This window comes from Cyanistes caeruleus, chromosome Z, assembly GCF_971803275.1.
Source record: "Cyanistes caeruleus chromosome Z, bCyaCae1.hap1.1, whole genome shotgun sequence".
Taxonomy (NCBI): Eukaryota; Metazoa; Chordata; class Aves; order Passeriformes; family Paridae; genus Cyanistes; species Cyanistes caeruleus.
Genome location: NC_141732.1, coordinates 41,041,464 through 41,068,888, shown reverse-complemented (window position 1 = coordinate 41,068,888; position 27,425 = coordinate 41,041,464). Strand labels below are relative to the sequence as shown.

The 27,425-nt window shown below is 36.5% G+C and overlaps 1 protein-coding gene and 1 long non-coding RNA gene across 3 annotated transcripts in view; both read right to left on the bottom strand.

The window, feature by feature from the left end:
• The window catches only part of LOC111941807 (contactin-associated protein-like 4), a 207,361-nt gene that overhangs the window by 168,479 nt on the left and 11,457 nt on the right, over positions 1 to 27,425 (bottom strand). The window lies entirely within an intron of this gene.
• Positions 266 to 8,562, bottom strand: LOC147648386 (uncharacterized). The gene is made up of 2 exons (XR_015280066.1): positions 3,211 to 8,562; positions 266 to 1,924 (listed from the first exon to the last, which is right to left on the bottom strand). It is a non-coding gene; the product is annotated as an uncharacterized LOC147648386 (long non-coding RNA).

The following is a 27,425-nucleotide window of genomic DNA, read 5'->3' as shown; positions in this document are numbered from 1 at the left end:
ATATTTTTAAGATCAATAAAAGACTATTTACCACAACAGAGGATATTACATACATCTTGTTACCAATAGTATGTAGAAACCATTTTTCTTTTAACTAAACCAGCAGATGTAGAGAATTCACACAAAAGGGGGAAACTGTTTGTTTGTTTTCATGAAAGCTTTGACTGTGATTTAATTACATCAAACTTTGCTCAAAGGTAGAGGTGTAATTTTTCTTTAAAAACTTGTTTTTCTGTTTCTCTGTTTCTGCTGCATTTCTTCTGTATTTTTCTTTTTTTCTTGGATTTCTCAGCCTTCTTTGGATTGAATTCTTTTGGGATCTTCCCTCATGGGGAGCCCTGCTTATCTCAGTTCTTATGATTCAAAGAAAACTCCTGAGTATGTGTATGTGTATATATATATATGTAAGATTTTACAGGGAAACGTCAATTAAATTCAGTGCCCAGAAAAAAATTCCAAAACCCTCCCTCATTTAATCCATGACTCTGGCAATAGGCTCCTCATGACTGCTTCCAAAGGCATAGTCTAGCTCTACTCTACTTGAAAGTACCTGACAACCAATGAAACTCAAGAGGCCCAAGAATGCTGAGAGCAGTATAGATAAAATCCTTGTTATCACAATGTAGGAAAAGAGGAACAAAGTGTATGTACTCATTCATTTCAGGATTAAAAGGGTCAATACCATATTGACTCCTTTACAGACTATAAAAATTGTCTCATTAATTCATACCTGCACACACTGTGTAACAGTATTTTATACTTGTAAATTCCACTTATAAATTATATTTTTATTGCTAGGGAATAATATGTTTTTCCAGATCTAAGATTTTGAAGACAAGATTTAAAGTTTACCTTCAGCTGTAAACCTTTGGATCTTGCTGTCTTGTCTCCATACAAAGGAAATAATCTCCTTTCTTCACTACCAGATGTATTATTTCAAGTGAATCTCATGTTCACTTGAAACTTGAACTTTCAAGTGAACAAGTGAAAGTTTACACCAATGGTGATAAAATTACCTCAAGAATTCATTAATAAAATAAATTCTTTTAGTCTTATCCCATAAGCCTTATTTTCCACACTCTGTATCACTTTGAACAGTCAGCATTTGTAGCTTTTTCTTGAAGGAAAGGTACAAGCATAAAAAGTGTTAGCAGGGGTCAATGCTCTGGGCTGAAAGAAAATTTTCATTGATTACTTTTATATACCATTATATACCAAGTTTGTCAAACTTGCTTCTCAAGGCCCAATATGGTATTCCATGAGACACAGGGTATGCCTCCAGCCATCCTGTGGTTATTTTCACCATTGTGAGCATACAGCTCTTGCCTTGGTAGGTCTGCAGGAGTGTGACGTAACCAATCTACCAGGCTTTCCCTTATTTGTATTTTGACCTGACCTGATCTTGGTTCGTTACAGCATGGTGCTAACAGTCCCAAGGTTGTAGGATTCAATCCCTATATGGACCATTAATTTAAGAGTTGGACTCAGTCCTTTCCAGCTCTGAATATTCAGTGATTCTTTGAACACTGTCTACCATACCATATGGGCTTTAGCTGGCCTGATTAATCACAGCACATGTTTCACAATTATGGATAATCTGGGGGATAGTGTCCATGGGTAATCCACCCCTTGACCACAAGCCCATCTGGTGACTGCATTTTTTTCCTGATGACTGGAGGTGTCATGGGCCCACCAAGTCAGATATAATTCGCCCTTCTGTTGCCAGCCCAGATCCTCCTGAGACATTTTAATCTTGGCAGCTCAATCTATACCTTCCTTGTTGTAATGTTCTCCATCAGCCCAACTCGTGGGCACATGTGCATCTCATGAGGTACTTTTACACAACTTCTCTATCCAAGCAGTATCATCTTGCCACAGCTCAGCAGTTCAGGTGGGTTTATCTCTGCACCCCCAATTGGTCTTTCTCCATGTCGTGGTTTTAAACCAGTAACTCAAAAAAACTACTTATTTCTTGTTGTGAGATATGGATTAAAACAAGAGCAAAACAGGCTTACGACTTAAAAGGAATAAAGACAGTTTATTAACAAACTACAAGAACAAGAATACCAGAATAAACTTTCAGAAAACCTCCTTATCTTCTACATCTTAACTATTTCTCTGTACACATGACAACATAGAGACAAATAACTTTAGGACTTTGGTGGTTAAAAACAGTCTTAATTCTTGCTACAGTCTTTCATCAGTCTTTGTAGAGAAACAGAAGTCTCTTTCTGTTAGCTTACGGAGTTTCTCACGAGAAAACTATTTTTCATCATAGTTTTCTATTTCTCTAATGCCAGCTGCCCGGAAATCTGTCATTAGATCTTCTCCTCCCATTTCACATCTCCAAGGTGTGTATGGGTCACAGAGTTTAGGAATCTTATTTTTAAGGATAAGTTATTCAAAGGCAGAAGTCTTCTTCATTTGTCTCTGTGAGCCTTCCTGGAAAACAGTTTTCTCTTTGCCCCCAAAGCTTCAAAATCTTCACTCAACTCAATTCCAGCAACTCACAGTATCACAAGCACTCTCTCTCTCTCTTCTGCTCAAAAGTTACACTTTGAATATCTCATTCCTCCTAATACTCTTATCATGAATTAAAGGAGTCTTTTTATACTATTATTGTCCATCTCCATAGCTTTAACAGAAAGATATTTCAGCTGTAAAGCATCTCCTTATTCTCTCTTTCTTATTTAAACTTAACTCTTTTCTTCACTGTTTTTGGTGGTTCTATGATGTCTCTTCTATGTTGATTGTCTCTCTCTCTGTCTTTCTGAGAAGAGGAGTAATCTGTATGTTTATCCAGGTAGTAAAAGAATTAAAAGCTTTAGGAAAACTGCAAAAGTTTATGGTGTTAAGTTTCAGTCTAGCAGCAAAAACTGAAAACCAAGCTCGGCTGGCCAGCGCTGCTTCTCTTCTCCCTCCCCCCCCCCTCCACCCCGCGGCCTTGTAGGCCTGGAGAGGGGGGGAAGGAGGCCAAAACAGAGCCTGCTACCTTGTCCGAAGCCGGAAACCAAAGAGAGCAAGAGAATTCTGTCTGTACTTCTTAAGGGGGTGTTTACAAGTTGAATTCACTTTTTAATGGTCAGATCTGCTGTCAATTCTTGAAAATGACCCATAATTGGTCAGGAGGGAAAAACTCCCATCAGCCACCAGCAGCTTCAACTTCCTCTCCCTCCAAGCTGTCTTAAAGGTAAAGCTACCCCATGACACTCCATCATTCCAGGCACCTCTACAGAGCATTTGCCACCATCCACAAGTCATTGTAGAGGCAGAGCACTGGCCACTTCTCTTTCAGCAATATCTAATTCCAGGATTTAAGCTCTGACTTAAATCCTTGAGGCACCTTGTCCCTCAATAGCTTTTGTGACTCATCACATATGACATCCATTTTTGATGCATCCCTACACTAGGGCAAGACCCATCAATTCAGAGAATGTACAGCTTTTCATTTCCAGGAAGCTGATTATATTGTGGGATCTCCTCAGCATGTGTCATCCTACCCTTCTCTGATGATGATGATGATAGACCCAAATTTTTGCCTTCAGGCCAGTTAGTGATGACTTCCAAAATCCCTGGGAGATTTGGGTTTCCTATTTCAGCTCACTGTGTGAACAGCACAACCCACTTACTTCACATCACATCAGTGTAACAATGTATGGAAGGGACTTGGAACATCCAGCCCAGCATCAGCACTCAGGCTTCCAGGAGGAGCTTTGCTTCTGAAGCAGTTTGAACCCCTTCATAAGATGGCATTATTTCTTTTTCATTTGGAGTGGCCTCAGATCTTTGGAATCCACAACTCCAGAACCCCATGAGTCACCCTGGAGTCTCCCTGGATATTTTGCCAGTCTCCAGAAGGGTAATTCTCCCGAACTGCAGTGTAGAGCACATTCTTTGTATCTTGTCCTTTCCTGACTGGCTCAAAGGCTACTGCCTGAACAATCCCCCATTAATTTGTTCAAAAGCTTGTTGTTGTTCAGGACCTCACATTCTTTTTCCAGGTCACGTGAAAGAGAAGGTTTACAATCTGACTATAATCTGGAATATGCATCCTCCAGCCTGCTGCAAGGGGGAGAGGAAGGCAGAAGGGAGCAAGCAAGCAGAAATGTGGTTTGGAGAGTCTCGGTAGGAACACTAAATTGGGAAGTACTATTCCTAAACCATGACACCAGTTTATTCCTAAAAACTGAACTTACTGGAGAGGTCCCTTCAGCTCACTTTCTTTTATGGCAAAAACAGCCTTCAGGATTTTAATTGTCTTCTCCCCTCTCTCAAAACCTTCCTCTGCTGTGTTGCCACACACCACAATGCCATCATTGTACTGCAAGTGTTCTGAAGCCCCACCCTTTTCCAGTGCAGTCTGGATCAATCCAGGGCAAATAGTGGGGCTGTGTTTCTGCCCCTGGGGCAGTCAGTTCCACGTGTACTCCATGCCCCTCCAGGTGAAAGCAAACTTCATTCAGGCCACGACAGTCCACTCTGAGTTTCCATTCTCCACTGGACTTACACACTGGCCATACAGGGCTGATAAAGGGTGAGCAAGGCTTGCTGACCACTCCCTGGGTGCCCAGCTCACAAATCCTCTCATGGGTGGGGACCACAGAGTCCCAGCTGGTGCAGTGATGTGGTAGGGATCAGTACCTGTTCTTCAACCCTCAGCAGTCCCACAGCAGAAGGGTCCTATGAGAAACCAGGCAAGGCATTCAGCTCTCTAATTTCCTCTGTCTTCACAGTGGCCATCCCAAAAGCCTAACAATGACCTTTTGGGTCTCTGATTACCCCTCCTGAGGTAATCTATGCCAAGGATCCATGTAGCTTCTGGGCCAGTCGCAGGGGGGTGTTTTTGCCATTCACTCCCAGCCAGGCTCACTCAAGCTTCCAGTAGAGTCAGCTTTTGGGATTCCCTTGTCACCCCAGAAATAGAGATTGATTCTATCCCTACATGTCTTGATGGCATCAGGGTACTTTGTGCTCTGGTGTCACACCCTTGCATGACTGATGTGCCAGGGCATTGGATCCACGCAGTCCAATAGATCTGATTCTCCCTCTCCTCTACCTGGCTGGAGTCAGGGCCCCTTTAGTTCTGGTCATGGCCCACTTCCTGTAAATATAAACTGATGTCCCTTCAAGATAGCCATTAATTATATCACCCCTTCTATTCTGTCTGAGGGAGGACCTGCCCACTGGACATTGAAGCGGCATATATCCAAAAATTTCCTGTGGTACCTGTTCTTCACTTCAGCTCACATGCCCATGCTGTTAGTGGAGAGGTGGGTTTTCCATCACACTTCCTCATGTCCTCTCTGTGGTCATGTGGGTAAAGCCACCTCATGGCATGGACCATCTCTCTCACAAGCAGGGGGTGCTTGCTCCCAATATCAGAAACTGGTCCATGCTGGCAGGGCATGGGTCATTTCCTCCCTAATTTGCATCTTTTGAGTCTGTTTGCAGTCTTAGACAGTCTTTTCACGGACAAGGTACATTTTTGTAGGGAGGAGAAAAGATGATCTTCACATTCCCAGAGTCAGGTAGTCAGCTGAAGCATTGTTTGTTCTCCTTCCTTCATTGATATTAATGCTAATGGCAAGGTCTACAACAATGGCACACTCTACAAACTTTTGCCCATGGATGTACACTGTCTCCTCACCTGTATCTACAGCAATCTACAATTTGTTATTTGAATCCTTACAGATTACCTCCAGTACAGCTAATTCTCTCAGGTACTTTTCTCCACTGTGCTCCAACAGCTTGAATGCATTATTAGATCACCCTTGAGAGAATACCGTTTTCTTATGCTTGACACATGTCTCCTCCAACGGCTGAGAGTTTATATCCTCTTCCCAATCCCTATGTTAATGTCTACATCCCAGGACAAGGATCCCAGTTGCCTGGCTTCACTACCATCTGGTTTCATATCATGGGCCATGATGTCCCAGCATCAGGGCAGCCAGGTCACTTGGTGCCCATTCAACTGGCAGCTGAAATTTATTTACATTTCTTTGAGCTCACCCAAGAATAGAGATCAGGCCTGTTGCCCTGCCACTTCCTCCTATTCTGAGGGCCTGCTTCCTCTTTGGCCCTCACTAAGTGATTTATTCCTGAATTTTATTTTTTAATAGGGGCAACTGCTGCTGGCACAAGTTGTTTTTGTGATTCAGCTGCAGTTTCAGTGGCCTTGCTGCCTGTTGCTCTGCTTTCCTCTCCTCCCCCTGAGAGTACTCAAAGTAACAAGCAGTGTCTGATAAGTAGAAGAAACAGCCCAGCAAGTTGCATAGCTTTGCACCTCTCTGAAGCTGTCACAGCATTTATCTACTGGATATTCTGCCATTTAATGTCCTGTGGTCCTGTGGTTTTTCAGGGGTGAACTTCTGAACCACTGGAGCAGAACAGTCCTTCAAAAGCTGACCCATTTTCTTCCACCTCCCATGCCACTCATCTACCCTCAAGGGCAGATGTCTGAAAGACCCTCCTAAAAATTACTTTTGTCACTATTTTGTTGATACTAACATGGGTGTGAACTACACTCAGGAAACCCTGCAAATCTAGCAACAAGAACATGCTTTCTTTAACATCAAAGGGAAATTCAAAATCCTCAAAGCTGTTTTAACAAGCTTGAAGGTAGAAAATGGGGGTGAAAGGCTGCAGAAATTCATGCTCCACTGTCCACTTTCCAGTGGGTACCTTCCAGTGGTTATTAATAAATTACCAAAGGTAACAACCAAGGTAACAACAGAGCAACACTGAATACACATTCAAAATTATCTTTATTGCCCCTGTTATTTTCATGTCACAAGCTGGTATCACACAGTGAAGTAAAAAAAAAACAATTGTGATCCCTCTCCCTACTCGGAAAAGAGCAGACATATCAAGATTACGTACCCACAATTACATGAAGAGACCAAGCAACATTGTGACCAGTGACTGGATCTAAACCAACAAATTATTAGATCAAATTTGTTTCCAAACTGCTCTGGAAACAGAAACAAAATAAAGCAATAAATAGTAACAGTAACAATACTAACCACATGTACAAGAGGAGAGCAATGATTCACAGACAATAGCTCACCCTTTGTGGAACCTCCTGCGAACACTCAGAAACTCCATGTGCTAGGAGATGGAAGATGATGTGAGGTGGTACAGGATAACCTCTGGGTCCTGGCCATGTTCCCTCCTGGCAAAAATTAATCCACTCCTGGCCAGAACCAGGACACCGCATAATAGAGATGTTTCTGTTCCCTAATCAGTTTAATAGCCCTCTGCTGGACTTGTTCCAGGAGCTCCATGTCTCTCTTGTTCTGGGGAGCCCAGAACTGGACACAGCACTGCAGATGTGCCTCACCTGGGCTGAGTAACAAGATCACTTGCCATGACCTGCTGGCAATCCTCTCCTGAATGCACCCCAGGATCCCACTGGCTTTCTTGGCCTCAAAGGATACACTGCTGGCTCATGGACAACGTCGTCCAACAAGACCCCTAGGTCCTTCTCCACAGAAATGGTTTCCAGCAGGTCAGCTCACAGCCTGTCCCACTTTCATATCATCAGCAAACTTACTGAGGAGGCAGTCTATATCTTCATGAAAGTAAATTTTATTATTAGTAGCATGTAATTTTTATCCCAGTTTATTTGTAGACAAAACAGGACTAGGTGAAGTGCCTGTCTCTCAGGCATCCTTCTAAATAAAGCTCAGTCCAGTGATCTCACCTTAGTTACACCTACATACTACAAAATTGGCATTGAGCCAGTTTTTGTGGAATTTAAGATTTCCTATATTAATAACACAGAAGGCAATTCTTTAATCAAAGTTTTACACAGCAATACCTCACATGACCAAATTATTAAAATATATATTAGAACTGGTTTTATCATTTTTTTAATTAACATGTCACTTACTCCTTCTGATTATTACTAAATTTTTAAGTTGAAGAATTGATCTGAATCCTACAGCCTAAGCTCATGCCCTGCAGTAGACCAAGCCCATATGATGTTACACCAGTTTGTCTTCTTACATCATACCCAGACCTTTATGAAGGTGGTTTCTGCCACTAAAAACTTTCATTACAACTTTGTCAAAGTCCAAATACAATTCCTCTTCACTTACATGTTTTTTAAGCACTTTATAACTTGCAAATGTTTGTAAGGAACTGATATTAAGACCTTTCTAGAATGCATGGACATGCATGGACCTCAAGGAGTAAAACTTCCTTTTTTTGTAGTATCTGAGCTCTACTGAGATCTGGTATCATCATGTATAACAATGTAATAGGCTGTCTGCTTCACTGGCACTTTTGATTAAATCTGGTAAAATTAAACACACAATGGAAACCTAAAGAATAATGAAATTAGGAACATCAATGAGAAAAGCATATTACATTTAGAAATATACAGTGCTTGATTTCACAGGGATACCCATGCAAACTTACTGTACTGATTTTCTAATAAAAATGAGCAGTACTTTGAAAATAGGAAATTTTAAGCAGAGGTAATATCTCCATATAACTTCCATATTTATCTTTAATGTTGTATAAGGGTACAATTACAAAAAACAAAACAAGCAAAAAAAACCAAGTAAAAATACTTACATCAGAAATGTTACACACTCTTAACAAATCTTGAAGCTTTTGCTTGCACACCTCATTGCATTGCATGCTACAGTGCATTCTCAATGATTATGTTTTGATGGAACATACTTCTTTTTCATTTTTGGTCACATTTTCCCACTTGCCCCTTCAACTAGAGTGAAGTCACACACTATTACATTTTGCCCGCTTTGGAAGAACTATTCTGAGAGCTTACATTCCAAACAACCTGCATAGACAGATAATGCCTAGTTCTTATCCAGGTACTTTCCATCATATTGAATTCACTTTCAATTAAAAAAGAAGATAAAGAAAGAATTTGTAAAGTTTCTTCTTATGAAAATTGAAAGCCCATAACATCAGACAAAACCCCGTATTTTTTGATTTGTCTTTGTCTTTCAATTTTTCCTCAATTACTTTGCTGTTCAGTCCCTATAAACCATAGTTGCCTGTTCAGGACTGTTTGTCACAGACACACCTGCTAGGAAGAGCTCCTCCATTAATGAACACACTGTGGTACCACCATTTGAGTACTTCACTATTTCCTACAGGCAAACTCATCTTCCAAGTCTCCTAGGGATTCAGGAAGATTTAATTTTTCCTCCCATAAGTCCTTCTGTTCCTTTCCTGAGATGACCACTCTTCATACCTAAGATAATTTTTGTTCTGCTTCCTTAAATATACAGTCATATGTTTCCTAGGCTGGCTGACATACCTCCTTTGCTAGCTAGTGAATAGCTCCTTGCTCCAAAAGGATAATACCCCCTCCAGTATCTTGGACTGAAGTGTGCTACACATCTTTTGCATTAGATGAATTATTTAGTATTTATCAGTCCCCTAGGGAAGATTAAAAACACCAAGGTGTGACTATCCCTTTAATCTGTTTGGGGTGGGATAGAATTTGAGGTGACCTACATTATGCTCCATCACACGCACACTCTAAAACGTCCTACAGGTTTTGGCTGCAGTCCAGTAAACAGAGAAGATTGAAGTCTTTGTTGAGATAAAAAATATTTGAGTAAATGATGTCTTTTTCCGTCTTTTTTCATCTTTCTCTTTCCCAAGAGAAAATATTCTACAATAATATAACAAATGTTAAAATACCAGGATTCCACAAATAAAACTCCTTAAAATGAAGACTTCCCAGGGACAAAACCTAGCAATTTCTTCTGTGAGTGGAGATGCAGAGTGGATCTGCATCTCCACTCACAGAAATATAGAAATATAGAGAAGTTCCTCTTAAATACCTCAACAATTATTTCCTCTCTGAAATAAAGCAAATCAATATTTTATGTGAAACCAAATCGACATCGATCAAATCTAAGACAAAGAATAGAAGGAATAGCAAAATTATCAAGGGTCAAATTTCCACCTGTGGTTCAATGATCAACTCTGTCTCAGGAAGAGAGACAAAGGAAGATATATTCGTTTCCATGACCTGTTAGTTTTTCAAATTTACTCCACTTGGCTCAATGCTAAGCAGCAGAAGTTTCATTTCATGACATATTTCTTCAGGACATTTCCCTGAAAATCCTCCCAAGTAATTTTCTCTGTTAAAGTGAATTTTGGCACAACTCTATCTGAATATCCAGATACTACTGCAACTGCTATTACTGCTAATAACAACAGAAATACTGAGACAAAATTATTTTTAAGACTTTTGGGTAATTATTCTTATAGAAACCATAACTGCAGAATCTCTTATAAAACTTGGCATTACTGTTTGTAATGAAACAAAGCGGAGGGAACTACACCATACATGTATGTAAAACAGAGGACTATAAAATTTTAAGATATGGTATCTTAGCCTTATGACTTCAACAGTGATTTGGGTAATCATCATCATCAACCTCATCATTATCTGAAGGAAGTCAGTCCTCTTACAAAAAGGACTTTAATTTCTTCACGAGTTAGTTGAAGTTGCCCGTGTATCAGGCACTGCGTTAAAATGTAGCCTAAGAAAAACACTGGTACAATGCTTTGCAAAGTCAGTCTAGCCCAGAGAAAGGACCTCAACCACCTTATGTTATATACATTTTTTCCATTGCTTTAGCACTGTAAATGGAATTGAATACAGGAACTCCCTAATACATGTCCAAATCACTAAACAGTGCACCTCAAAATACTTGTTTTATGGTGTGTAGACATACATTTAAATTAGTGCTTAAGTTTATGAGGCTAACAGTAGTCATCCTCATAAACTTAGTCATAAGTCATATATAGTCATATATGGCAAAGAGTGAAAGGAAAAAAAGACTACCATCAGTGTTGTACACAGTCAATTCTACATTTTCCCAAAGCATACTTGTACAAAGAAAGGAAATAATTTCTTCTTCCTTTTTTTTCTTTTTTTTCCCACTTATGAACACTTTAAATAACTAAATTATTAAGCAGACCTTTCAGAGATTTTTTCGAAGACTCATTCCCAACCAATTTAACTAAAGTGACTTAAAGCATGTCAAATAATGGACAGCTAACTACAAAAGAACAAATCTGCAATGTACAAAACACACCTGTCTTGTGGGGGGTTTTTTGTTTGTTTTTAACTGCATTTCTAAGAATAGATGGCAGAGAGATGTAATGTAGAATAGAACTGAATTTCAAGATACTGTTTCATCAACATTTTAGTCATCGTTTTTTGACATGACTTGAAGAAAATGTATCCTAGATACCAACATTTTTTGTCTCAGGAAGGGATGAACACAGGATTCTGACTACAATAAAGTTTTACTGTTAGAATTCAAATAGAAGCCACACAATGGGCAGAAAGGCAGTGGATGGCAGCCCATTTTACATGATGGGCTTCTAAAAGACTTCTAAAGTGACTTGGGAAAAAACTGCCTTACAATAAGGAACTTTTGGTTGATTGGTTGGCTGGGATTTGTTGCACAAGTTCAGTGGAAGCTAACTGTGTACCTGGAACTTCATTTAAATTGTAGACTAGGAAGCACAGTGGCATAATGGGATTCCAGATCAGCCTAGTCTCCACTACATTTACGAAAATTTAAATGAAACCTCTAAAATTATATGTCATCATATTCTGAGAATTTTTAATTATTTAAACTTAAAAGTGACATCTCAGACGCTTATTTTCTGTTAGCAAGTTATCTCCTGCATTTCTTCATCACATTATGGCATTTGTAGATTTATATCCCCTGGAACATATAATTTTCAAACTAAGTTAATTCTCACCCAATCTCGTTACAAGAATGAAATAACCAGAAACAAGTGCCTCAGATAATACAGCTACATCTGTGTTGATTAAAGGTAAGCAAATTAATTCAATAGCATTGCTAATTTTTGGTAATTTACTCTGCCTGCAAAAACCTTCAGTGTCAAAAATCACGTAGGCTCTCATTTAACATTCATACCAGGAGTGTATGGCTAGAACTGACACAATTTAGGACCTACTATAAAAGCTCAAAGTCATGTAGATCCCCCTAAACAGGACAATTTTCACGTCACCAATTTCATGACTGCTTTAAATTATGAACACAAGAATAGTTATCTGTCCTAAAGTGCTACAGATTTTTGTGCTTTCCCTCACAAGAGATGAAAAGCACAAGAAAAAAATAGAAGTCATTATGACCTCACTGACTTTTGCGTAAATCGCATCTTCCTTTCAATCATCACCAGCCTTCTGCATCCATATCTCTGAGTGTTATTTTCCCAAAGGAGAAGTCTTACTGTCTTTACTATCTTGCTAGATTATTCACAATATTTTTTTTTTTTTTAAAAAGCACTCAACATCAAAACTCAAAACACTGGAACAGTCCTTTGATTTCAGAAATTTAAGGTGAGACTTTGTAGTGCTAAAAGTTAACAAGCCTTCACTCATAATTATGTCAGCACACAAGATTAAAGCATTTTGGATGCAAAACTAAGTTATGTACAACTATATGGGGGAAGGTTGACTCTATTGATTTCACAGCAATTCTTCCTTAAGATTACACTTACATTAACTGTGGGATCACTACAGAACTTCCAAAACATAGGAGAACTTTCTTTTAAGTATGAAAATACAGTACGTGCTGATAAAATCAGCAACATTGAGAAGGAGGCAATAGTATTTCTCTGAATTGTTACTGGATTAGCTGGATTTATTTGCAGACTAGTAAATTTTGCTCTTTTTAGTATATCTAAATATGGGACATAGCACAGGTGCTTGGGATTAATTTATGATCCAGTTTACCATGGGAAAAATGGATCCAAATCCTAAATTCTGTACATAAAATATGTAGTAGTAAACCAAGCAATAATGAAGATACTCAGCTACGAAACTATTCACTCCTAGCTACAGTACTTGGTTTAAATTCTTCAGTTTAATTTTTTATTTTTACCAAAAATTTTGTGAATATTTATCCCTTTTTCAGAAAGTTGAAAATAAAAATTATTATATTACAGACATCTTCTATGGTTATTCAAAGAAAAGAATTTCATGTTTGATATTGAGGAATTTTATAATTTTCAGATGTAATTCAAATCCAAAGAAATTTGATGTCAGCACATGGCTTATCTTATGTAGATTTTCACCATCACATTACACTTTAATATAACTTTGAGGCCTCTTATAAAAAAAAAAAAAAAAAAAAGTTCCAGCAGTTATGAAAGGTTACAAAGACAGTGAGTAAGGAGTAAAGTTCCAAACATTTCAATAAAGAGGGATTATAAATCTTTACAAGAAACTACTCAAAGCTGAAGCACTACATTGAGTATGAATAATAGAATTTTCTGAAGAACAAAAAAAAAAATCAAAGGGTAGCAGCAGTATGAAGAACAAGCAGTACCCAAGCCAACTTTTATAGGTTTTTTAATCAACTGAAAAAAAAATATTTCATGTATCGATTAATTAGATCCACAGTAAAGTATTCTGAAAAAGAGATCATTCTATAATTAATGACAACAAAAAATATCTCTTAATACAACATATAGGAAAACCTTAATTTTACTTTTATTTTTCCCTTGCATTAAAATGTGGGTAGAGTAAAAAGTAAGTCACAAGGCAATAATTAAGTCTAGTAGGTAATGAAGAAATCCTAAAAGAGTACTTTACTATTTTATATGATACAGGGATAATACAGGGATTTTATTATCACTTTGTAAAATAAAGTAGCATCAGTGCCAAACTACTAATCTGTACAAACCTGGTGTCTGCAGGAATCATAAATCACACAGTTAACTGATGATGAAAAGCTTCTTCTCTACCATACCATAATGTATGTACCATATGTATGAGGTGTCATGCTCAGTGTAGAAAGCTGGGGAAAGAAATAGGAAGAACTGCCTTTGGAGCAATTCTCTTATCTAATTCACCATTACACGTGGTGGAACCGTGCCTTCCTGGAGATGACAGAACACCTGCCCGCCAGTGGGAAGCACTAAAGTTCTTGTTTTGCTTTGCTTGCATGCATGGCTTTTGTCTTTCCTATTAAACTGTCTTCATCTCAACCCATGAGATAAACACTCAAAAACCAAAAGTTACATCCCAAGTTTACTCTCCTTTCATTTTATACCAAAGAGTGCTTCTAAATGAAAGAGAATAGCCAAGTTTTTCTGTCTTACAAGCAATAACAATCCTACAAGCCTCTCTATGCAAAGAGATGCGCTGAGTTTTCAGAACAACTTGGAATTTGGTAAGCTACCAGAAAGAAATTATAAAATCAAACAAGAGATGCATGATTGACAGCAGAAATTCTATACTGTCATCCAGCACTGGAAAGAAGGAAAAAAAATAAATAAAAAAATCTTTGTTTAACCCACAATTTCCTCTAGTGTTAACATTGTTACAGACTGATGCAAAAGTATCAGAAAAGTTTAAAGAGTTTTATAGTTTACATCATGTTTTATCTTCCTTTAGCTATATACACATTAAAAATATACTTGATTCTATGGATTATAATTTTGAATATATTGAAGTATTAGAAGATTAACACTCAAATATTGACATTGCTTTTGGAAGCAAAGTGTGTTTGTATTTAGTCTGATATGTAATTACTTTATTATAATTTTTTTTCATAAAAAAAATCTTTCTTTTCCATACAAGACAATTCTAATATTGGAATTATAATAAAATAGGATTTTAAAACTTCACAGATAGGTACCAACTCACTGTTAAAAACTGAATGGGAATTTTTATTATTACTGATTTAATTCTATGATTTACAGAAAGATTAGTTTATTCAACCATAAACTCAGTGGATTAGTTATCCACTGGAGATTTGTTTTAAACATATATTATGAGATACTTTTTGACTGTTAATTCTGCAGAAAGGCCATTTAAAGTTTGTTTCAAAAAGAGGGGCTGCTATAATCATACTTTAGAAGAGCTTGTGATAAATTAACCATTATTCCCAAAGGCAAAATTTCACCACTTCTAGGTTTGTAAATACTAAAACTATTCACTTATAATTCACTTACCATTTCTACTGTTTCTTGGTAAATCTGGTTTGAATTTTAAAAGGTATGACTGGGTCTAAGCATTAAAGAAATGAACAGAACATAAAACTGCCCTTTTCTTATGGTACTGCTATAGGACTGTTTTATTAGTCAAGAACTCCGTGCAAAACACACAGGTTTTAGTTTGATTTTCTTTTTACTAACTTGAATATTGACTTGAAATAAAATCATAAATTCATAGTATTCTTGGTTGGACACAGATGACCTTCAGAGAAATATTATGCCAGAAGTAGGTATCACCACACTGTAGAGAAATTATTTGCATGATAAAATTTAGATTCATTGCAATTACAAAATAAATCAAATGCACTTCTGATATGCTTAATGCAGAGGTTGTTCTGCACCAAAATTTTTCTGTTCACATTGCTAAAAATATATCAGTGTAGCACAGCGGGTTTTAACTGAAATCTTCTATATTCCTTATTATCCTTACCCTTTCCTGCTCTTGCTCTCTTTCCTCTCCTCATAGATACTTTTTGGGTTGATTCTGGTTTTGTATTGATTGATTTTAAAATTTAGTTTGCTTTTCTCAGCGTGTCTGAACCATCTAGCAAGTAGCAGTGACCTTGCCAATGAACACTGTCATGATTTTGCTCTTACATTATTTGCTCATATTTCCTGATAACTTTGCAGGTGATTCTTTAAGTGACCATAAGACATTCAATCATGACACAAGTGTTCAACCAAATCTTATTCGAATGATCTGTCTTGCTCTATGCATCAAGAAGAATTTATTTGATTAACAAAATGAATGAAGAAAGAAATGGGAATTCCTTTCTCTAGTCAATTGACTTTTTTCCCCCTCTGACCATGGGTGAAAAGTATGTATGAAATAAAAAGATTCAAAATTCACAATCTCTGTGAAACAGGAACCTAGAATAATTAAATTATATTCTGTTTTAAAAAACAATAAAAAAAATCAAGGAGCAGTATTACACATCCATTTTTTTTTTCTGTCAGATTTTCTTATTAGACTACTTTACTGAGATGCTCAGCAAGTATTTCAGAATTCAGTGCTTTACATGGATATACACTTCCACTACAAAACAAGGTTCTAATTAAGAGCACAAAGAGACTTTAGAAGGGTTGCGAATGAAGTTTAAGTCATGTGATTAAAATACTCCTGTCCATCAGTGAAGAGAATTTGAGTCAAGTTTAATTGATTTAAAGGTAGTAGATATTTTAAACAATACCAATTTTACAATTACATAATTAATTTTTTAGAAGGTAAAAAAAATAAAAGTTTTCAATCTTTTCCAGGAATGGCTTATTCAAAGTGAAGTGGTGCTTAATACTTTTGCCACAGTAAATCTAAATCCTCTCAAGTGGAGATGTGCACAACCATATTCAGGAAACTACAGACTGTCCTTGCTCAGTCTGCAAAATTCATAATCTTATCCTTCAGAGCAATCTTGTAATACTTACAGTGAAAATCAGTAACAGCAAATTAGAAAAAAATCACAGACTTATATTTATTTACCTACATTGAAGCAAAACTGGCCAGCAAAATATCTGTCCATATTCATGTTCAGTTTACTTTTCATGACATTTGTTTCATATAGATGTATTACAAACTGCTAAAGGCTTGATGATTCCTTTCTGCACTTAAATTTTAACCAGGAGCTGATCCTCTCCATGGTGTTCTGGTGCAACACAGACCAAAACTGAAAGAAATTTCTCTCCTACTTAGTTCACAATATCCATTACTGTGACATCTGACTGTGTAAATTTTCAAGATATTTAGCTTCACAAAACTTCTGAGACACACCAGATGGTGTGAATAAACAAAAAAAATGCTTGGTTGCTGTCTCACAAGCAATATGCAACTAGACAGTTATTTTCTCACAACTTATACAAGAACTTAAAAAATCTACATCAAGAGTTATAATATTTAACTTGGTTCTTTACAGAACTAAGGCATAATAATTCTGTAACTATTTCTAAAGTGTGTATGACTATTTGTCTCTCCTTTATTCTGCTGTCCAACTTTTCTTTATGTTTCCTTATTTCAGCTCAATTTTAAGAACAGGAGAGGTTGTAAAGATAGAAAAGTTCTTAAAAATTTTGAGATCATAATAGAAAGAGGTTTTATTAAGGATGTCAGATGGACTTTCTTCTTGTAAGGCACCAGAGAATCCACATAATCAACTGCATAAACACAGATAAATACTTGCAGTGGTACTCAAAATGTCTTTTATCAGTTTATATACATTCAATTTTATACTATAAAATACAAATCTATGGAATAATGTGAATCCATATCAGTTTATATACATATATGTATAAATCTATGGAAAGGTGGCTTGTTTAATGCTGATATTTTCCTTTTCCTTCTCATACAGAAACAAAATTAGTTCGTTCATTCAACATATCTCACATGTACTTTGTTGAATTAGAAAACCCCTAGGTATATGGATCAAAAATATTTTCCATTTTTAAAACAAATTTTAATCCACGTTTTAAATAAAGATTTTAAATATAAAAAAATATTTTAAAAAATTAGATACATGAAATTAGATACATGAAAACAAACCCCTAGAAATTCAGTTCCACCTTATTTCAGCTTCATTAATTACTCCCAAACCCATATATTTATTAGAGACAGAACCAAGCCACAGTATGACATATCTGTATGCACACATTTGCAGCCTTTGAAGGATTAAAATCTTTAATCAGCTGTTGCCAACCTCATACCCTTACAGAAATTCTTATTTGTAGAAGTGTAATGATTTTATTATGATCAAGTCGTATCTGTTACTTTTTTTTTGTTTGTCATATAAATTTCAGGTTTTAATATGAGGGAGAAATAAAACTTGACAGACTAGAAAGAAAACAGAGGTTCTTTACTACTACATTAGAGAATAGTATATGTGCACACAGGCATAGTCATGTAAAATCAGTGTATGTGCAACTGAAGAAATATGCTGATCCATGTCTTAAATACATGGGAAAAAACAAAGCTGGAAAAAGCTCTATCAGATTGAGAGGTTTCAGAAGTTTTGACTGCCTATGAATAAGCTTTACACTCATCATTTCAAAGAATCCTAAGAATTCTTTAGCAGGAGAGTTCATGGTGAGCCTGCCAGGAAATAAAATTTTTAAAACAAACAAGCAAGAAAACAAATGAACAAACCAAACCAAACAAAACACAAAAAAACCCAACCAAACAAAAAAACAAGCAAACAACTAAACAAATAAAACAAGAACAACAAAAAAACCCAACAAAAAACCCAAACAAAACAGAGATACATATGGGAGGTGGATAACTAACCCTTATTCCCCAACTTTTTTTTATAATTGTCAATACTTAGTGCACACTGCTGAAACTCACTCTAAAGCAGGTCAAAAATACTTTTAGGTGTTTCAGCATTTTAAGGTTGAAGTAAAAATACTGTGTTTTCTCCTTATAAAAGCCATAAATATTTACAATCTGAAAGCTTATAAAAGTTTGAATTGACCACACAATGTCATCAAGTTTACTTCCTTCCTTCCTGTATTTTTAATCAGGCTTGAGAAGGCACTATGTTATTACAGTATACTGAACTTTTTCTTTAGGTAAGTGAAAAACCAAGCAAACAAAACCTTAAGTCAAGCAGATAAATACGTACTCTGATGATATCAAAACAATATATGATAAATAGCAAAGAAAGTATATCTTATATAAGTTATCTTAATGGACTGATTGTCATATAAAGGCACATTTTAATATAAGTCACTGGCAGTTCTTTTCCATCTTAAGTCAATGAGGTACTATTATAGCACTCATATTGTTGTCTAATGTAACAGTTAGATAAAAGCTGTTACAGAGTAAAAGTACTCTAAAATTGGGAATGAGCCAAAGTAATTTTCATAAAACTATCATTACATTTAATTGCTTGTATTTATTCAAAATGATGGGCCATTACTGTTATAATGCAGCACAATTTAATCATTTTCTTTTAAGTTTATACAAACAGAGAGAAGTCAAAAATTTGGTAATTCCAGGCAAATGACAAACATACTATTTTTCTCTGCTTCATCTACAAAAATGTCTATTTGCTGCTATTTTAACTATTTAAAGTTATTGTATGTTATTTCAAGATCTACAAATGCAGATACTCAGACTCAACTTTCACACTTTTTTGAGATCTATGCAAGATTTTGAAAAGACCTGATCAGCTGATTCCCATAAATTAGTAACTCTTACCACAAAATCCAGAGGCTCTAAAAATTTCTATGTAGGAAATTGAAAGAGAGACCTATTTTTAAACATTAAAATAAAGGTGTTTAAACAACATACTACACAATTAAAACATTTCTACTGGGCACAACACATTTAGGCGATTAAACAGAACTTACTGCTTTTGTTGAATGAGGATCTAAATTTTACTAGGTACTTTTATTAAATGAAAACCATTTATTCACTTGTAACAGCTCAAATACATTACTTGATCTAACCATATTAAGAAAAGCAAAAGAAAAGCCAACAGTACAAAATTAAATTAAATTTTTCCCTCATAATATAATAAAGTAAATATAAAGTACATGCAAAGTATTTTTAGAAGCAATAATCCCAGAAAAATTTCCAATACTCGTATTACTTACACATTTATCGGCTGTTACCATCTTATTTTATGATGAAATTTAAGAATTAATTCTGAGTACATTTGTATCTTTTAACATTCATGCTTTCGCGTATCACTATGTCCAACGAGTATATAGTGCCTATGCTTATTGATGAGACATTCCACTTCTACTACATACATCTCATTTCCTCTTGAAGTATGAACACAGGCTGAAAAGTGAAATTTCTTTCCTCCCCCAACGAATATAATGTTAGCTACTAAGTTAAATAAAATTTTCTCTAAACTATTTTAGAAATGTGACTGATGACCAAAGATACCAAAGTGCAATGCAGAACGTGAACAAGTGAAAAACAAAAAAACAGTCAATACCAGTGTATTATAGCATCCCAGCTCTGTTCAGAAGTCTTTGTCTCTAATTCTGAAAACTGATACAAATTACTACACAGGCAAATAGTAGTGCCATAAACTAATCTAACAGGGTGAATTAGAACTGAGTAAGTGGACAAAACCTTGTGTAGTAAAAATACAGAAAGGGGAGGATAAGAAAGGTTGAATTGGTATAAAACTAGTGGTAAAAAATCTGTAAATCTGACTTCAATAACAGGAGAAAATTTAGGAAAATTCTGAAAGGAAAGAATATTTAAGAAAATGAAGGTAAATCAAAAACTAGATCAAATGGAACAAAGTTTATCTCATGCAGATCATGTCAAAGTAATCTGTGGTTTTCTGTGACAGGCAATTTTTAGATGGAAAAGCAGTGGCTGATTTTATCTATTGTTATATAGGAAATTGCTAGTCATTCATGAGTACATGAGAAAAAAACTACAGACTGCATAAAAACAGGAAAACGGTAATATGAGATACTGAGAAGGGAAGAATCAAACCAACCATCACTTAATGATCACAGAATCGAGAATTTCTTAATTTCATTAAGATCATGAAACAAAAATTACAGATATATTTATGAATTCATCTCTCTGTACTATTAGGTGTCACCAATACAGAGCAGAATCCAGGTATCAAAAGAAATAGCTAGGTGATGGCAGTGTAACAGAGAATGAAGTGTGGCATCAGAAAATACAATGTCATGTACCTGACAGGAAATAACAAGAATTTCGGCTCAAGTCTGAAGCTTATTAGACAGACACAACTGAAGTGTACTAGTCAGCCAAAATATGACATAAAATTACTTACAGGTGTGAACAATTGTAAAAAAAAGCAAGTGGATGCTTAAAATTTATCACAATCAATTGCTGTCTCAACATGAAGAATTACAAATCCACGCCCCAGCCCCAAAGATATGGATATAAACAATTTACTGTAGTAAAATGTCCAGTAAAATCTCCAGTCTTAGTGGACAACATCTCATCCACAACCTTCAATCATCTGGACAGACAAGAAAGAAAAAGATAGCAGAAAATTGTTAGATGTAAGGTTTCTTTCCTTTTGTTCCTTTTTACTTACAGAATTTTTTCTCCTTTTAAGTTGTTAGGAAACATTAACAAGTAGGCACTTAAGAAACACAGAAGTGGCCAAACTCAGGGGAGGAGGGCATCTGGTTGCACTTCTCTTATCTGGGAGCTTCTCTCCGAGGACCAGAGATACCATGAGAACTGGGCTGGATAACGACAGGGCTGAGGCAGCTGCTGGCTCTCGGCTTCGGAGCAGGACAGTCGGAGCTGCTGCTTGAGGATGGGAATTCGCTGCCACAGCCGGAGCGCATCCTCGAGCTGCTTCTTCTGCTGTGGGGTAAGCCTCTGCTCGTGAGAGCAGCCACTGAACTGGGAACCTACTAACACCTGCCTCACTAAAAGAGGGACCTATCCCCGTCTGCTCAGGGAACCTGAGCTCATCTCTCTCTGTCCTGCTCGGAGCCGGGCTGCTGCTGCCCCACCCCCGCCGCCCCTTCAGCGATGCTCCGAGCTTTCGCTGCACTGTAGCCGTACACTTCTTGCCTGCCGATACTTCTCGCCCGCCCAGCTTGCTGCTCCCTAGAGTCCTCTGGGGACACCAGGACCAGCCGTCCCAGGGGGGTTTGTAAAGCGAAGCCTCTCTCCCGTCCCTTCCCGTCCGGGCCGAGCCGCCATCACCGCGTGTGGGCCCAGCCCGTGCCACAGCGCCCCCTGCCGGCCTGGCGGAATCCCCGCCCCGCCCGGCGGGAGCAGCAGCGCCCCCTGGCGGCCGTGCCGGAGCTGCAGTGAGGGGAGAGCGGCCCGGAGGGGTCACCGGGGCCTGCTCTGTTTGGTGTGAGTGCCAGAGCTGCTGTTTGTCTGCTTTATTGCACACACCAGTAAAGAACTGACATTCCTATCCCCATATCGTCACCTGACAGCCCCTTAATTTCTTAATTATAGTAATTTGGAGGGAAGGGCTTTACATTTTCCATTCCAAGAGAGGCTTCTGCCTTTCTCAGCAGACACCTGTCCTTCAAAACAAGACAAAAATAAATCCAGATTTTTTTTCACTCTGGATTAAGAGTAGAAAGGTAAAAAACTCCTTTTTCAAGGATCATTTTCACATTTTTTTCTTACACATTCACAAGGAAAAATACAGTAGTGGGACAGAAAAGAAAATCCAGTGTTATTGATTGCTTGCTTTCAGATGAATGATAAGACATTCATCTTAATTCATCGTTCCATTGAAGTAATGACACAACATAAAGCAGCAAAATATATTGAGGAAACCAGGCTTTAAAAATAAACTCCAAATCTCAAATAAAACAGATAAACTAAATTTTAAAGAATTTGCCTTTTAGTGAAAACAAACATCTTATACCTAGTGTTTATTTAAAGTTTGCAAGTGCACTATAATTGAGGGCCAATGAGGAAGATTTGAACAGTCAACCTTCGGAGTTCCAGCTTTATTTTGACTGCTAATGCTATCATAGTTATACAAGTACAATGCAAGTAAAGCTATTTAAGCTGCCTATGTGAAATAAAGAAAAACACAGGAAATGAACAAGGATACTCCCTTTTAACCTACATCTGAAGGAGAATATGGCAAAATCATGACAAGATCTTTCAAGAAGAAATAGAAATATTAGACAGGAAAAAGATCTTCACTACATTCCCATATATTTCAGCAGAACGGAAATACTGTGTTGAAATAACATTGCAAAAATACCACATTTTAAAAATTGGTTTTAAAGAATGAATAAGGCCTTTGAGATATAATTTAATTTTCATTTTACTTGCAAAATAAATCTTGCAGTTCAATAACTCTTTTTTTAATAATAAAGATTATTTTGAAGAAAATTTGCCTTCATGGTTGTAAAACCAGCGTGCTTTGTTAGCTTATCACATTCCTTATCATTATGTTAATTTTTTACTAGTGAAAAATTGTATCTACTGCATAACAGATATCTACTGTTATGCTTACTCAAACTATAAATAAAAGGATCACTTTAGGCTGAAGATGCTATCTTAATCTCTTGGCAAATACTGAAATCTAAAAAATACAGTAGATAAAAGAACTACAGGTTCTTTTTTTTCTAAAGAGTATGCATTGTTTGACAGTATTAGTTCATTTTTTCCTTTGGCCCTAGTTTGTCAAGTCTTTCTTCTCCCTCTTCAATGAAGGAAGTCTTTGCATGGAAAGGAAATCCCTTGCAGGACATTTCTATTTAGTACTGCCTTCTCACATTTCTATACACAGCTGTAAAAATCACTGTGGAGACAAAAAGACTAGGCTGAGCTGCCTGTCTTAGCTTATTGGTCTGCTTAAAGAAATGTGATTCACCTTTAAAGAAAACAAATTGAGTGATCTAATAACACAGCAGAGTGCCTAGAAACTACTAGTCACTGCATTTCATTACTGCTTAATGAATTTACCTACAATTAAAGTAAAACTCATCTTGTCATTACACAGAATGCTCCTGCTCTAATTATTAAGGTATTATCTATCCATTTTCTCTTCAAGATAGTGCCTAATTATAATATCAAAACAAGTATTTCTTCCTGTTAGATCAATAATTTTAACTTACAGTGGGGGCAGGTGGAGTGGCAAGGGAAGCAGCTGTTCTGAGGGGCATGATTGAATACAGCACTATCAGGGACAAATCTAAAGGAGGTCATGGCTGTTTTTTCTCCTCTTCACATAAGACAGTGTTTTCACTTTGTTCAGTGGTGTTGCAAAAAATAATTAAAACTTCTACCAGTGACAGAAAAAGTCAAGCTTTCTGTTATTTGGAAAGGCATCCCTTCTTACAGATGCGAGCTCAACATATAGAAGCTGCGAATGACACACTTAAATACAAAGAAAATGTTTGTGCGGGATGTTTGGCATTTGTATTTTAACTGTAAATGCATTCAAGAACTAACTCTGAAACTTACCCTGAAGGTTAACAATAGATATTTTTCTGATCATCCTTAGGCAGGGTCTGCATCAGTATCTGCAATTCAATCACTTGTGTCCTGTGTTAAATTCACTAAAGTGAATATAAACACATAAACATCAAAGGAAAACCATGTTAAAAATTAGCACAAAATAAAGGTCAAAGAGAGCTCAGCAGAGTGAAGCACATTAAAAAAAAAGCTAATGTATGTTAGCAACTTCATTAAAAGAAATTTTAAAATCATGATTATAAAAATCATAAGAAAGAACTCCACTGGTTTGTGAAGTAATTCTTTACATATAGATCTGTGAGTACAGTTACAAGTGATAACTTGCCACCCTAAAGATACTGATGTTATGTATAAAATTTTTAACTCCTGACAATTAAATGATAAGTTCTTTCTTAGTGATTTGCTGCTTCTGTGGTTTTCTTTTCCCCAGATTTTGAGCTACCTGAGAATATAATCAATTTTACCTGAAGTTTCCCAACAATAAAACCAACTCTCAAATCAAAACTAAAAAATAGCTAAGATTCACAATCATTGTGAGATTCAAATCAAGGGAAAAATCAGGCAATATATTTATCACTGTTGGACACGAAATGAGTCACACGGATCCAGTTCAAGGTGTGGTGAAAGAAGGAGCAAACTTTATTTTTTCTTTCAGCATTTATAGGTTTCTGACCATGACCAGGGATTGGATAGTCAGGTTAACACCTTCCCAACTGCACTGGCTGTGAGAGATGTCCATCAAAAGGCGTATCTTTAATGGAATGTATAAACACCTATGTTTATTGTTACCTTCCTGGGAAAGTGGCTGGAACTTGTAGAAAAACTGTATCAAGGGCCTGATTCTCAGGGTGACATATATTCTTGCTCTTTTACAGGTGCTGATACCAGCTAGGTTCCTGCTGTAATCTCTCCTTAGGCAAGGACAGACTGGGAGCCCAGAATGGGACTCAGACTTAAAATCCTTTAGACCCACACAGTTATTTCATGCCTTAGTTAATTCATTATTTTGTTCTCTTCCACAATTACAAAGATTAATTCTTTAAAAAGTCATTGGAAGGACTTCATTTTGTGCAACTGTTTGAATACTGGAGTTACACAGAGAGTGTACAATATCAAAAGCCAGCATACAAGCCACACAAGGTAGCAACACTGTGCATGCAGTGCTGACATCCACAACCAACCCATCTGCTACATTGTGAGTAAACCCATCTGCTAAACCACAGATGATGTTTCACAGGTGGGCTATCAGCAGTACACAGGTTTAGTGACTATTAGGCTCTTCTTTTGTTATGAGGTGTTGCTTCAAATATTGCTTTAAAGTTTGAAGGCTCCATCTACTCATATCCCTACGAAAATTGCACATTTCTCTCTAATAGTAAGAAACAATAATGAGCAGAGTGGCCAAGGCCTATCATGGTAGCCAAATCACACGTCAGAAATAGAGATAATTCCAACTCTTGGAAAACTTACCAGGGAAACAAATGAGGCCATGGTAAATTAAACAACCAAGTATCTGAATTTCTGATGCCTGCAAAAGGGAATTGAGGGAGTTTATGAAATAAACTCTCTTGCAGTCTGGTTCTGAAAAACTTTGTTTTGACTGATCATATAACATTATTTCATATTACAGCAAACTACACCATTGTAAAAAAAAGACCTAAACTTAAGTCAATTTTAAAACAACTCCACCGCACATAAAAAAAAAAATTAAAAATTCTGCATAAAAGTGTAAATATTTCTAGAGTAAATGAAGTAATTTGCAAGTCCTAAAAAAATCTAGGCCAGGCATTATTCTTCATTTTTAATATCCTTTGAAAATATAGTAGACTGGGCCTCTGTGTTCACATTCCTCTGTCTACGTTCTACAACTTCAAACATAGTATTATACGTAAGCTGGGTACAAATTCTGTTTTAACATTTGAGTCATAAAATCAGACTTCTCAACTACAATAAAAAAGCAGTTATCTACAAAGCTACACAAGTATAAAAGTAGAAAGGGGAAATGCCAATTCTAACTGGTCATCAGTAGTAAATTTGTGACTGAGAAATGATTTGGTATAGAGGGCAAGAATGTATTAGAAGGGATTCAACAGTCCAGGAGCAAGACTGCCGAATACATGTCTCCCTACTGTCTTGCAGCAATCCAGGAATACCAGCAAGATGCCTGGGTCCACACCTGGGCAGCAGAACTGGGAGGGCTGGGAGCAGAACTCAAGGGTGGGCTGAGGTGTGACCACTCACAGGGCTAGTACTGGGGCAAGAGGTTAGAAGGCATCTGTAAAGAGGCATCTATGCAGACTTGCTTTAGAACCACTTATTGAAGTGGGATTTTGCTCACTGTGCCATTCACTAATTTTATATATATATATATATATATATATATATTTAAGCATGAATATGTGTTTTACATGCCTTGACAGATAAAATAAAATATTCCCAATAGTAGTTTAAGCAGAAGACTACTTACTATTTAAAATAAAATGGTTTATTTTCTTCTGAGTCATGCAGTTAGGCTTTGAAAATAGGATTTCTTTTTAGTCTGAAGGAATAACACAATTCTTCTTTCATAAAAATTCCATATTCTAATATTAATACTGATCTAGCACAGTATTTCTTCTGTGATGACAGATTAATTGCTGGAAAAATGACAACTGATTATTTGCTTAGAATAAATTTAAGTGGATCAAGATACTATCTGTCAAATATTTTTGGGCAGACATTAAAAGATATTATAAAATAGACCACTATTTATACTCTAAGAAGGTAACACACTGAATGATTACCACTTGCTGCTATTTTCTACCTATTTACCTGGTTATGTTTTATGAAAAATTACAGTTTAAGAAATATCCAATATTTTAGAATGTTCTAGTCTGAAAAAAATATTTTGTACCAAACAATACCTGATTTTCTGACTGAAATTGTCCATTACTGCAAAAGTGGTTCTTACATATTTTTAGCAGTGGGGTTCCAAAGTCAGACAAACACCATCTTCATCATTACTTTCTCCTACACATAGCTCTTAACTGGCAAGAGGCAGGACAGGAAGGATGACAGAAACATTTAAAAATTCTCATAAGTGTGGGTCAATGAGGTTTAAGGTTAAATTTATTACATTTATCCATCACAAATTACTGAGAAAAGGATCTATGTCTAGTCTGGGATGTTAGAAGGCATCTGTAAAGAGGCATCTATGCAGACTTGCTTTAGATGTACATTTCCAAATGTATTTCTGCATTAGTTAAAGCCCCCAAAACAATATAAATAGTTCAATATATATGCAATCAGTAAATGATAACATATGAACAAAAGTTCAGGTGTGAAAGATAAATCTCTCATTAAAAAAAAAATCTTCTGAGACAGCATTGAAACATTCAACAAGATAAGGTTACATATAACTATAAAAGCTAGCATGTAAATATGAACATCATATTCATAGCACCGGTAGATTTTTTAATAGTATCTTTAAATCTCTAATATTCAA